This window comes from Stomoxys calcitrans, chromosome 5 (assembly GCF_963082655.1).
Source record: "Stomoxys calcitrans chromosome 5, idStoCalc2.1, whole genome shotgun sequence".
Taxonomy (NCBI): domain Eukaryota; kingdom Metazoa; phylum Arthropoda; class Insecta; order Diptera; family Muscidae; genus Stomoxys; species Stomoxys calcitrans.
In genome coordinates this window covers 6,303,249-6,317,133 of record NC_081556.1, presented here as the reverse complement: position 1 = coordinate 6,317,133, position 13,885 = coordinate 6,303,249, and positions in this window count along the sequence as shown.

The following is a 13,885-nucleotide window of genomic DNA, read 5'->3' as shown; positions in this document are numbered from 1 at the left end:
TATTTAAAAACAAATTTGCCAAAATTAAATTTTCATAGAAAATTTTGTCAAAATTTTATTTTTAAAGAAAAATTTGCCAAAATTTTATTTTTAAAGAAAAATTTGTCTAAATTTTATTTTTAAAGAAAAATTTGCCAAAATTTTATTTTTAAAGAAAAATTTGACAAAATTTATCAATATCCCGAAAATTGATCAAATGCCACCCTAAATAGCTTTTATACAACAGGGAGGTATTCCATTGAACATCGTCGAAATGTGGGTTGTGTGGCGTTGTTCTATCGATTCTTCCACGGTGTGTATTCTTCGAAAATCAGCCTTCTGATTACTGCCTTAAAGTTGTTTGTCAGAAATACAAGATTTTCTGGAAGCGCGCACCGGCTTGTAATCGATTGGCCATTTGATCGGACCATGCACTGCCGAGAGAATTATTTTTTCGCAAGGGTGGTTCGTGTGTGGAATCGACTTCCGGTGGATGTTTTTCCCGCTACTTACGACATTCAAAGCAAGTGTCAATAAACACTACTCTCTCTTTCCTCCTTCCTATCCTCTATAATGCAATGCACTGCATATAAAGGGGCCATTCCCTGCGTGTTGGTTGATAAAAAAAAAGTACGAAATGCTACATATTTGCCAAGCGCGAAGGGAAAGTCCTAGAATTATGTTCTTGCGCACACATTAAAGAGCGTCACAAATTAGGTTTGGTAAAAAAAACGTTGGAAAATCGTACCGGAAGTGGAAGAAATAGTACTTTAGTACCGCAATTGGTACTATTTGGTACTTTCTTTGTTAATTGAACTAGAACTTTGAATTTTGGAACTTAGATGCAACCTTAACTGGGTGACTATAAAAGTTTTTGGAAATGTGTACTTTTGGGTACTAAAAAAAGTACCAAAAAAGTACGAAATGGATAAACTTTGTACAGGGCGGATGGATAGATATAGAATTTTGAAATTTGACATAAAAGAATCTGGTACAAAAGTATGAGGGTGAAAGAAAAAAATGGAAAATAGTGCTGGCAACGGAAGAAAAGGTACTTTTAGTACAGCAATTTGTACCATTTGGTACTTTCTTTACAGATGGAGCTAGAGGCCTGAGATTTGGCAGGCAGGTACAAAGGAAAAAAACGATGGGTGACTAAATGATCTATTCATACATTTTGGTACCAAAATTGGTACCATTTGGTACATTCCTTATAGATGGAGCTACAGGTCTGAAATTTGGCATGTATTTGGCCAAAAAGTAATTGCGGATTTTTTAAAAGAAAGTAAATGCATTTTTAATAAAACTTAGAATGAACTTTAATCAAATATACTTTTTTACACTTTTTTTCTAAACCAAGCTAAAAGTAACAGCTGATAACTAACAGAAGAAAGAATGCAATTACAGAGTCACTAGCTGTGAAAAAATTTGTCAACGCCGACTATATGAAAAATCCGCAATTACTTTTTGGGCAACCCAATACAACTTGGAAAAATATGACTGTTATGTATAGAAATATTAAATGAAAATTTCATTTTCATTTTTTATACCCTCCACCAAAGGATGGGGGTGAATTCATTTTTTCATTCCGTTTACAACACATCGAAATATCCATTTCCGACCCTATAAAGGATATATATTCTTGATCAGCGTAAAAATCTAAGACGATCTCGCCATGTCTGTCCGTCTGTCCGCCTGCCTGTTGAAATCACGCTACAGTCTTTAAAAATAAAGATATTGAGCTGAAACTTTGCACATTGAGCGAAACTGCACATAAGCAGATTAAGTTCGAAGAAGGGCTATAGCGGAATATATCTTGATATAGCCCCCATATAGACCGATCCGCCAATTTAGGTTTTTAGGCCCATAAAAGCCACATTTATTAACCGATTTTGCTGAAATTTGGGACAGTGAGTTGTGTTAGGCCAGTCGACATCCTTCTTCAAGGATCGGTCCAGATTCGGATATAGCTGCCATATAGACCGATCTCTCGATTTAGAGTTTTTGGCCCATAAAAGGCACATCTATTGACCGATTTAGCCATAATTTGGGACGGTGAGTTGTGTTAGGCCCTTCAACATCCAACTTCAATTTGGCTCAGATCGGTGAAGATTTGGATATAGCTTCCATATAGACCGATCTCTCGATTTGGGGTTTTGGGCCCATAAAAGGCACATTTATTGTCCGATTTAGCCATAATTTGGAATGGTGAGTTGAGTTAGGCCGCTGAATATCCCTTTTCAATTCGGGCCCGATCGGTCCAGATTTGGATATAACTGCCATATGGACCGATCTCTCGATTTATGGTCTTGGGCCCATAAAAGGTGCATTTATTGTCTAATTTAGCCATAATTTGGGACAGTGAGTTGTGTTAGGCCCTTCGACATATTTTTTCAATTTGGCTCAGATTGGTACAGATTTGGATAAAGCTGCCATATAGACCGATCTCTCGATTTAAGGTTTTAGGCCCATAAAAGACGCATTTATTGTCCGATGTGAGTCATGTAAAGCCCCTCGACATCTTCCTGCAATATAACACAGATCGGTTCAGAGTTGGATATAGCTGCCATATGGACCGATCTCTCGATTTAAGGTCTTGGGCCCATAAAAGGCGCATTTATTGTACAATGTCGCCAAAATTCGAGACAGTGAGTTGACTTAGACCACTGGATATCCTTTTTTTAATTTGGCTCAGATCGGTCCAGATTCGGATATAGCTGCCATATAGACCGATCTCTTTATTTAAGGTTTTGGGGCCCATAAAAGGCACATTTATTGTCCGATTACGCCGAAATTTGGGACAGTGTGTTGTGTTGGGCTCTTCAACAACTTTTTGCAGTTGGGCCCATATCGGTCCAGATTTGGATATAGCTGCCATATAGACCAATCTCTCGATTTAAGGTTTTGACCCCATAATAGGCACGTTTTTGTATGATTTCGGTGAAATTTGACACATCCGTGTCGTATATGGTTCAGATCGGTCTATATTTTGATATGGCTGCCAAATAGACCAATATTTTGCTTTACAAAATTTAACAATGACTTGTTCTTATTTGACCACTCAATGTCCGTGTCGAATTTGGTCCAAATCGGACCATTTTTCGGTATAGCTGCTATGGCGTCATATATTATACATACACCGGATTATGACGAAAGATGGTTTACATATATACCCGAGGGGGTGGGTGTCCAAAGTTCGATCCGGCCGAAGTTAACGGCTTTGTACTTCTTTTTTCAACATTTTGCTTTTACAATTCAATAGAAAATCTTCTCATTATTTGTCACACTACAAGTTGTCTCTATTACTAAAAATTTTCCTACGAAAAGCTTCGCTTACGCATAATTTTCTTACCTCCCTAATATATAATTCGTCTATATTAGGAAATGTGCGTCTAATTTTATGCCTTATTGTAGTTAATGAAATTATTCTAATAACAAATATTTGACCATTTTGTACAGCATTCATCAAAAGTGTGGTAGATTACCAGAATACCGCCTACGACTATGGTATTTGTCTGAATAAATATAAACAACAAAATATTTTGCCACTATAATTTAATGCAGAATATCAATTATACAGGCAAACAAACACAAATTTAATGACCAAATACAAATACGACTTAATATTTTGGTCGTTTTTGTTAAGGATGAAATTTTTAGTTAAATAAAATATTATAATAAAAAAACATTAAAATTTTTATAAAAAAAAATTTACAAAACTTGCAACAAACTTCATTAATTTTTAACAATTTCATGCCTTTAAAGTTTTTTTTTCTTAAAAACATAAAAAAAATAAAATTTAAAATTACTTAATTTTTTTTTTAATTCTCATTGACAATAGTTCTTTGATATTTAACGATTTTTAATGTCTTTTTAAGTATTTTTTTTTTTCTTAAAAAAAAAAAACAAAAAAAGACAGCATTTTAATTTCTTATCGCAAAATCTTCAAATATCCTATCCAACACATTTGCCTTTTCCTTTGCTTGGCATATATATAAAAATTGTTCCATGTCCTTCCGACTGTTGTCAAATTTGAATATGTTCTCTTTATCGTTTTCCATCATCGCATATTCAAATTGCTATCCAATATCTGCAATTATCATCTGCCTTAAATAGCCCGTTTCAGTTGCTACCCCGAAGCACCCATGTAGATATTTGCCTAGCCTCCCACCACCAGAGCACCGACTCGGCGACTAAGGCTTTCATAAAATATTAAAGCCTTTCCAAATTTCCATGTACCATTTTTCCCCATTTTTAAATGTTAACAACTTTGTTTGCACACTTGGCAGAAATTTTTGTCAGCTGTACATTTTTATAGTCATTCCAAGGGTTCACTTGAAAATGGGGGGTGACGGGGCGGGGGGCACTATAGCTGTTGCCAATGGCCACGTTGGTGATGATGTTGAGATGGTAATGCCTGGAAGTGCCATGGATGGCATCGACGAATAGAGCCATTGTTAAATTTGCACAACATGTATGCAATACGTGTGAATTTTTCAGAATTTCCAAATGCCAAAATATATGAACACAAGGCCAACAATGAATGCGAACACGAATGCGTGTGTGGTTGTGATTGTGATTGTGAATGTGAATGTTATTGGCAGAGCAAATGCATAGCAACAGAGATTCTCCAATGCTAAGGATGTAGCAGAGGAAGCTTTCTGAAGGAGATAAAGCCTAATAGGAAATACTTGCACACATTGCATGGCAAGATTAAAAAGGGAGATACAAATAAAATTAAGCAATCGATTAAAATATTTGAGAAAATTTCGTTAGGCCAAACGAAAAATGGGAAAAATCGATTTTTGTTTTATTGTATTTTAGCTACAGCAAGTGGTCTATGTATCCATCCAAAACTCAATAAATGCAACTCAACATCTTGCCAAATATTTGGGAATCCCTTTTATGGGAAATTCTTTACATTTCACTGACTATAGACATGTTGAACTGGCATTGAACTGTGGTTAAAGTTGTCTAAATTAAGATTTCTTTAAAATTTTGAATAAATCTTAGATCTTTAAAATATCTTATATATAACAAGTAAAAGCGTGGCCGAACTTTGGATACCCACCACCTCGGGTATATATGTAAATCCCATTTCGCCACAATCCGTTGAAAATTGGATAACTAAGCACCCAAATTCGGCACGGACACTGAGTGGTCTAATATATATGTCACTATTCAATTTTGTAGAACAAAATATTGGTTTTTTTTTGGCAGATATATCCAATTATAAACCGATCTGAACCATATTAAGGTCGGATATCGTAAGGCTCAGAAAAAGTCACTGTTTTAAATTTCAACGAGATCGGATAAAAATTAAAGCTTTTATTGGCTTCAGACCCTCTATCGCCAAATCGGTCTATATGACAGCTGTATCTAAATATAGTCCGATCTGAACCATTTTTAGGTCAGATGTCGGGAGGCTTAAAATAACTCCTAGTTTCAAATTTTAGCGAAATCAGTTAAAAAATAAAATTGTTATGGGCTTCAGACCCTTTATCGGCAGATCGGTCTATATGACAGCTATATCGGAATATAGTCCGATCTGCACCATATTTGGGTCGGATGTTGAAAGGCTTAAACCTGCGCACTATTCTAAATTTCAGCGAGATCGGATAAAAATTAAAGCTTTTATGGCCAGCAGACCCTTTATCGGGAAGTCGGTCCATATGGTAGCTATATCTAACTATAGTCCGATCTGTACCATATATGGGTCGGATGTTGGAAGGCTTAAACCAGCGCACTATTCCAAATTTCAGCGAGATCGGATAAAAATTAAAGCTTTTATGGCCAGCAGACCCTTTATCGGGAAGTCGGTCCATATGGTAGCTATATCTAACTATAGTCCGATCTGTACCATATATGGGTCGGATGTTGGAAGGCTTAAACCAGCGCACTATTCCAAATTTCAGCGAGATCGGATAAAAATTAAAGCTTTTATGGCCTTCAGACCCTTTACCGGGGGATCGTTCTATATGGCAGCTATATCTAAATATAGTCCGATCTGAACCATAATTAGGTAAGTTGTCCGGTAGCCTTAAACTACTCACTGTTTCAAATTTCAGCAAAATCGGATGAAAAATAAAGTTTTTATGGGCATTAGACCCTTTATCAGAAAATCGGTCTATATAGCAGCTATATTTAAATATAGTCCGATTTGGCCCATTCAAGAACTTAACCAGCGTGTATCAAAAAGACCTATCTGTGTCAAAATTTCAGCTCAATATCTCAATTTTTGAAGGTTCTAGAGTGATTACAACAGACGGACAGACACACAGACATCGTTAAATCGTCTTAGAATTTTACGACGATCCGAAATATATATACTTTGCAGGGTCGGAAATTGATATTTCAATGTGTTGCAAACGGAATGACTAAATGAATATACCCCTTCTCCCACGGTGGTGGGTATAAAAATCCATTTGTGTTTGTTTGTTTATGAGTTCCTTATAGACTCAAAAACAGCTGAACTGATTTTCTTGAAATTTTCACAGATGGTGCATAATGACGCCGTGGTGAAAATAGGGTACTATATTTTTTGATATCTGAAGGGGGGCGGACCCTCCCTAATTTTTTCAGAAACGCTGGATCGCGGAGTTGGGTGGTGCGATTTAAGCGAAATTTTGAGTGATCTCTTATAGTAACCTAAAAACAAAAATTTGGTATCCAAATTTCGGATGGGGTACCCTGGGGGGCCGCCCCACCCCCATAACCCACCAAATATATATATATATATATATATGTATATAGACCAAACATGACAATATGGGACTCAAATGAAAGGTATTTAAGATTAGAAAACGTATCTGATATCCAATCCCCCCCCCTCCCCAAAATACCCCCAAATCGAACACATTTACCCACCATGGCTATATGGGACTCAAATGAAAGGTATTTGGGAGTAGAACACGAAATTGATACCCACATTCGGGGTCAAGTTTCTGGGGGTCCCAATCCCAAATAACACTTATAAACTGACCAGGGCAATTGGGGTTCAAATGAAAGGTATTTGAGTATTGAATACGAATATGATATGCGTATGTGGGACCAAGTATTTGGAGGGTCACTCCTCCCCCAAGACATTCCCCGAAAGAGTACAAACTTGCGACCGTAACAATATGGGGTTTAAATGAAAGGTCTATGAGAGTAGAATCTGATATCAATATTCTCAATATTCTGGAAAGAATGTATGTGGGCCCATTCTACACCCAAAGCGCCCACAAACAGGACTTATTTGCTGATCATTGTAATATGGGGCTCAAATTGAAGGTATTTTAAAGAAGAACACGAACACACATTTCAAGGTCAAATCACTCAGTGGCCGCTCCATCACCCAAAACAACTCCCCCCCAAACCAGACATGTTTGAAGACTATGGGAATATAGGGATCAAATGATAGATATTTGGGAGTAGAACCCTACATTGGAGACCTACTGTTTTGGGGATGTGCTACCCCCAGAACAATCCCCAAATAGGACGTATTGGACAATTTTGTGCTCAAAGAGAAAGAAGCACGATGTTGAGCGTTTTTAGGTTCCACCCCCAAAACCGGTCATTATTGCTAACTTTTACAATAATGGACTCAAATTAATGGTATTTGTGATTAGAAAACTAATTTGATATATTGGGTTGCCCAAAAAGTAATTGCGGATTTTTTAAAAGAAAGTAAATGCATTTTTAATAAAACTTAGAATGAACTTTAATCAAATATACTTTTTTTACACATTTTTTCTAAAGCAAGCTAAAAGTAACAACTGATAACTGACAGAAGAAAGAATGCAATTACAGAGTCACAAGCTGTGAAAAAATTTTTCAACGCCGACTATATGAAAAATCCGCAATTACTTTTTGGGCATCCCAATACAATTTTGGGGCCAAATGTTTGGCCGCCTTAAACCAATTGCAATACGGGGTTCATACCAATGATATTTGAAAATAGAGCACGATGCTGATATTTTTTTAGGGCTAAGTGCCATTCCCCAAAACACCCCTTAATCGGACAAATGTACCGACTATGGCAATTTGGAGCTCAAATGAAAGGTATTGAGGACTTGGGCACGAAATTGACCAAGAGACCAAGTTTCTGTGGGTCCACCCGTTCTGCAAAACACCCCCTAAACAGGATTATTATTATTTACTGTCCACGGCAATTTGAGGCTCAGATAAAAGGTATTTGGGAGTAGAATACGAATCTAATATCCAAATGTTGGACCAAGTATTTGGGGACCAGCCCCTACCCCAAAACAACCTCTAAAAAGGGCACGCTTACCGACACGCTTACAATATGGGGTTCAAATAGAAGGTATTTAAGATTAGAAAACGAATTTGATTACCAAGTTTGGGGCCAAGTGTTTGGGGGACGCCTCATCCCATAAACACCTCCTAAAACCAATGGCAATGTGGGGTTAAAATAAATGGTATTTGAGAGTAGGGCATCCCCCAAACACCCCTAAATCAGACAGACATGTTTACCGGCCATGGCAATTTGGGTCTCAAATGAGAGTTGTTTAGAAGCAGAGCACGAAATTGATACCCACATTCGGGACTACGTTTCTAGAGGTCCACCATACCCATGCCCACCAACCACCGCCCTGGGTCCCTTCACGCTCCCAAAATCCCCATGAGAGTATCGGGTTCTAATAAAGTCCTTTAAGAATGGAGTACATCTAACATCCTAACATACACCAGTTTCATAACTATTGGGTTGCCCAAAAAGTAATTGCGGATTTTTCATATAGTCGGCGTTGACAAATTTTTTCACAACTTGTGACTCTATAATTGCATTCTTTCTTCTGTTACTTTTAGCTTGCTTTAGAAAAAAAGTGTAAAAAAGTATATTTGATTAAAGTTCATTCTAAGTTTTATTAAAAATGCATTTACTTTCTTTTAAAAAATTCGCAATTACTTTTTGGGCAAACCAATATATAAAGGTCAACTATAAAATGCCACCAAAATTTCCCAAGCAAATAAAATTTGGCCAAATGGCATACATTTTATATTTAGATTCTCTATCAAAATTTTAGATTTTCTATAAATGTATTTTCTTTTAATTTTTTTTTTTAACTTCACACCACTGTGCTAGTGAATGATGCATTTAAATTCCGTAAATACAAGTTTGTTGTGATTTTATCGCATAATCGTGATGCGATATTGGCAAACAAATCAACAAAACATGGTGTAAGTGCAGTGATGCATAAACTTCAATTAAATACCATGGAAGCTAAATAATAAAAAAAAGGATAAAAACTATTTAAACAGAATGCTATGAAAAGTTGATTTTTATTAATTTTACAACCTAAATGCATTACAAAAATAAAAAAAAAAATTATTATTTTGTTTTTATTTTTTTTTTATTATTTTGTTAGTTTCTTTGGCTTTTTAGCTTAGTTAGGCTGATTAAAGTACAATATAAGCCCCCCCGTTTACATGACATGCAAATAACATCGCTTACAACAACTATGTAGGACCAATGCATTGTAGTTTTGGCATTCTTCTTGTTGTGTTTTACATCCTTGATGATTATCTGGCTTAATTTTATTACGCATTTTTTTTTTTTTTTTGTTATAGTTGTTGTCGGACGCTGAAATGCTCAAATGCAAGCAACCATAGAATAATTCAACGGCCATTTGGTGTTGGTAAGCCCTTTAAGGTCTTATCGTGATCCAATGGCCAGGATTTGACTGCTTAATGCTGAACAATACTCGAGCACTTGACCACAACTACAATTATTTTGTTTTTCTTTATTTTTCCAACAGATAATGTTGGCATAGATAATGACCATATTGCCGCCGTTTGAAAGAATAAGCCTTGAGTGTGTTGTTGGATTTTTGTTTGGTTTGGTCTACTGGAGAAACCTACACCACTCAATTGCAGCTTATATTTATGACCCTACTTTTCCACATTACCCCATAATGGCTTTCAATGTGCAAAAGTACGCGCCTTGTTCTTGTGTTTATTTTATAAAATTTTGATGGGGATTACTTGGTTGTTGTTGTTATTGTTTGTATGTTTTTTGTGTTGGGAGCTTGTAAATTGTTTTAATAGCATTTAAAATTAATGTGCAGTAAATAGCAACTACCAATGTTGCCAACACAGAATCCCCAAATGACAGGGAAAGGGAATGAGAACAGAGCTTCAGCGAGAGAGAAAGAGAGAGAGATGATAACATTGAATAGAAACATGGGACATGTTGCCACATATCCAGAGGACAATGAAAAACATGGTCATAGAACAACATTCAGATTCAAAAACACTGATTTCTTTAGTGGCCATCAGGGACGTAGCTAAAACTTGTGAGTTGTTGTAAGGCTAAATTAGATTGTTTAGGTGGATATAGAAAATTCAATTTTAGTCAAATATGTTATGGAGGCCACCGTAGAGCAGAGGTAAGCATGTCCGCCTATGACGCGAAAGGTCTATATTAGAATCCTGGAGAGGTAAGGTCTGCCATCAGACTCACTTAGACGTTTTCGTCCATTGTGATACCACAGGAACAGGAGAAAAAAGCTGACTTCTAGTTCCTACCATTGAACTATCCAGATCACTTTAAAAAGCCCAACAACTTGCAAATGTTCACATCCGCCAAATCAGATAAGGTCTTAAAGAAATGAGAACCTAAAGTGAAAATCCTTTTGACTGCCAGAGCGAGGCATACACAGTAGATGTTCTATAGTCTCTTCTTCCTCGATTTCCTCACAGCTTGTGCAGAAGTCTTCACTTGCAACCTTCAGTTTGTCAACATGATTTCCGGACAGACAGTGACCTGTCATGAAGGTAACAATGACTGAGACCTCTGCTCTAGCAAGTGACAGCAGAGCAGTAGGTCCCTTCAAAACAAGATTAGGCTACATAATGTTGCAGTGTTCACAACCCCTACTTTGTGACCATCTATCATTCGTTGCCCTTCGGGCCTGATCCTGAAGACCTAGTTTATATGTCGTCAGAGGCATACCCACAGATTCAGGTTCCCCTGGAATGCTCGACTGCACTACCATTCCCTGGAATACGTCTGTGCCCGGCACCCAGGACAGGTGAATTTTAGCTATCCTTGAAAGGCTTTAAAAATTTTGTGCGCAATAGGTAGCCTTATTGCGAAATAAAGATATTGGGTTGCCCAAAAAGTAATTGCGGATTTTTCATATAGTCGGCGTTGACAAATTTTTTCACAACTTGTGACTCTGTAATTGTATTCTTTCTTCTGTCAGTTATCAGCTGTTACTTTTAGCTTGCTTTAGAAAAAAAGTGTAAAAAAAGTATATTTGATTAAAGTTCATTCAAAGTTTTATTAAAAATGCATTTACTTTTTTTTAAAAAATCCGCAATTACTTTTTGGGCAACCCAATATTTTTGGAGAAGCGAAATGAAAAACAATCCGCTCCACTCAACGGTCAAAAAGTCCCATATTGTCCCTTTCGTTGTGGTTTTTAGGCGTTTGGGCGACCCCGACCTTAATTTTTCTAGCAAGATCGTACTCTTCTCTTAAATACCTTTCATTTCATACCAAAATTGACCCAATCAATAGACATATTCGTTTGGGTGGGATTTGGGGTGCGTCGTTCCCCTAGATTACTTGATCCTAATGCTTTATACCAATTTTGTGTTATAGGGTTACCATTAAGACGTGCAAACCACATTTAGGTTAAATGGTTGCAGCCATCTCCTAGATCCTGCGATAGGGTAAGGGGATAATCCGTTACCCCTTTGGGATATTAAAAATGGGGTACCCTATATCCATCAGGGAACTCAACTTTAGCATTTCATAAAAATTCAATTCAGCCGTTTTCGAGTCTATAGAACCTCCTGTAACCCCCATTTTCAAAAGCGTGCACCGATGGATGCACCGATTTAAGCAAAATGTTGTATTCCACCTTATGGTACCTCAAAAAACTGGAAATTGGTATAAAATTTTGGGATCAAATAACCCATCTCAAAACCCCACCCAAAAAGACATGTTTACCGATTGGGACAATATGGGACTCGAATGAAAGGTATTTGACAGTTAAATGCGAATATGGTATTAAAAATTTCGATCAAGTATCAAGGAGGCCGGCCCAGGTTCAAAACCGTCCAAAAAAGTAGCGCCCAAAATCAAAAGTGGACCGATCGGGACAATATGGGTTTCAAATGAAAGGTATTTGGAAGTAGAGTATGAACATGGTATTTAAAATTTTTTCCAAGTTTCTAGGGTGCCCAAGTCCAAAACCGCCTCAAAAGTACCGCCTAAAATAAAAGTGGACCGGTCGGTGCAATATGGGTTTCAGATGAAAAGTATTTGAGAGTAGAACATGAATAGGATATTTAAAATTGGGTCCAAGTTCCTAAAGAGCCGTCCCAAGCTCAAAACCACCCCAGAAGTAACGCCAAAAATCAAAGTGGACCTATCGGGACAATATGGGACTTAAATGAGTGGTTTTCGGGAGCAGAATACGAATATTGTGTCAAAAATTAGATCCAAATATCTAGGTAGTCGCCCTTCAAATACCGTCCAAAATAAAAAGTGGACCGATCGGGACAATATAAGACTCCAATGAAAGGTATTCAGGAGTAGAGTGTGAATATGGCATTAAAAATTGTTTTTTTTTTGTATATTACCTATGTATTCAAAAAGGGCTGAATCGATTTTCATGGAATATTCACAGATGATAGAGTTTGACCCCCCAATGGGTATAAGGTACCGCATTTTTTGTTGTCCGAAAGGGGGAGTGGACCCTCCCCCTAATCACAATTTTCAAAGACGCCAGGTCACGGAGATGGATGAACCAATTTAAGCGAAATATGGTTTATGGTAACCCAAAAACACGAAATTGGTATATAACTTTGGGGTCAAATAATCTGGGGGAACGCCCCACCCCAAAACTCACCCAAACGGACCTGTTTACCGATTGAGACAATATGGGTATCAAATGAAAGGTTTTTAAGAGTAGAGTTCGAATTTGATATGACAATTTGACCCCAAGTGTCGGGGAGCTGACTCCTACCTAAAAACCGCTTAAATATGACATATTTACTGAGTGCGGCAATATGGGTATCAAATGAAAGGTAATTGCAAGTAAAATACCATTCTCATATACACATTTGTGGTCAAGGGGGTCTCAGGAGGGGGGGAGGGTTCGCCTCACCCCAAAAACGGGAATGTAGGCCGATCTGGACAATAATGAATTCAAACGAAATTTACTCGAGTGAGAAGCTTATAGAAAAATTTGAGATATATTTCCAGGCGGACCGAATAACCCCCCAATTCAAAATTATGGCCCAATTGAACATTTACACCGAACGGGACAATATGGTACTCAAACGAGAGGTATTTGAGAGTAGAGTACGAAACTTATATAAGAATTTGGGGAAATTTTGCTTCTATAGAAAATGTTAACAAAATTTTATTTTTTTTTATTTATTAGCCATATTTTAAATATTAGTAGAGAAGTTTTATCCAAAATTTAGAAATTTTTTGTAATAAAGACGTAGTATGGTTCAATTTTTCTTGGTATAATCAGAAATTCAAAAATTTTCTTCACTTTCATGTTGCAAAATTTGTTCTCTTTCTGCAAATATCTAAAATATTTTTCAGATTTTGTTATTCTTTTTTGTATTTCCTATTCAAATTATGTTCCTCTTTACTAGGGGGACTTTAAAATAGGCGTTCAAAAATAATGTCCAAAATAATGTATGTTTTTCAAAAACAAGCGCATAATGTTTTGTTTTGTTTTTATTTTTTAATCCTATAAAATTCTAAACAATGAATTCCCAAAGGACATTAAAGCAACTGAAAAACGCCCTACCTCCATGCCCATATGCCAGCGAAATAGTCAGCATTTTTTTCATAACCTACACTACACTTAAATATCTAAACAGAGGAAGCTTTGGATTATACTTTCCCCCTGCACCAAAAACAAACAACAACAAA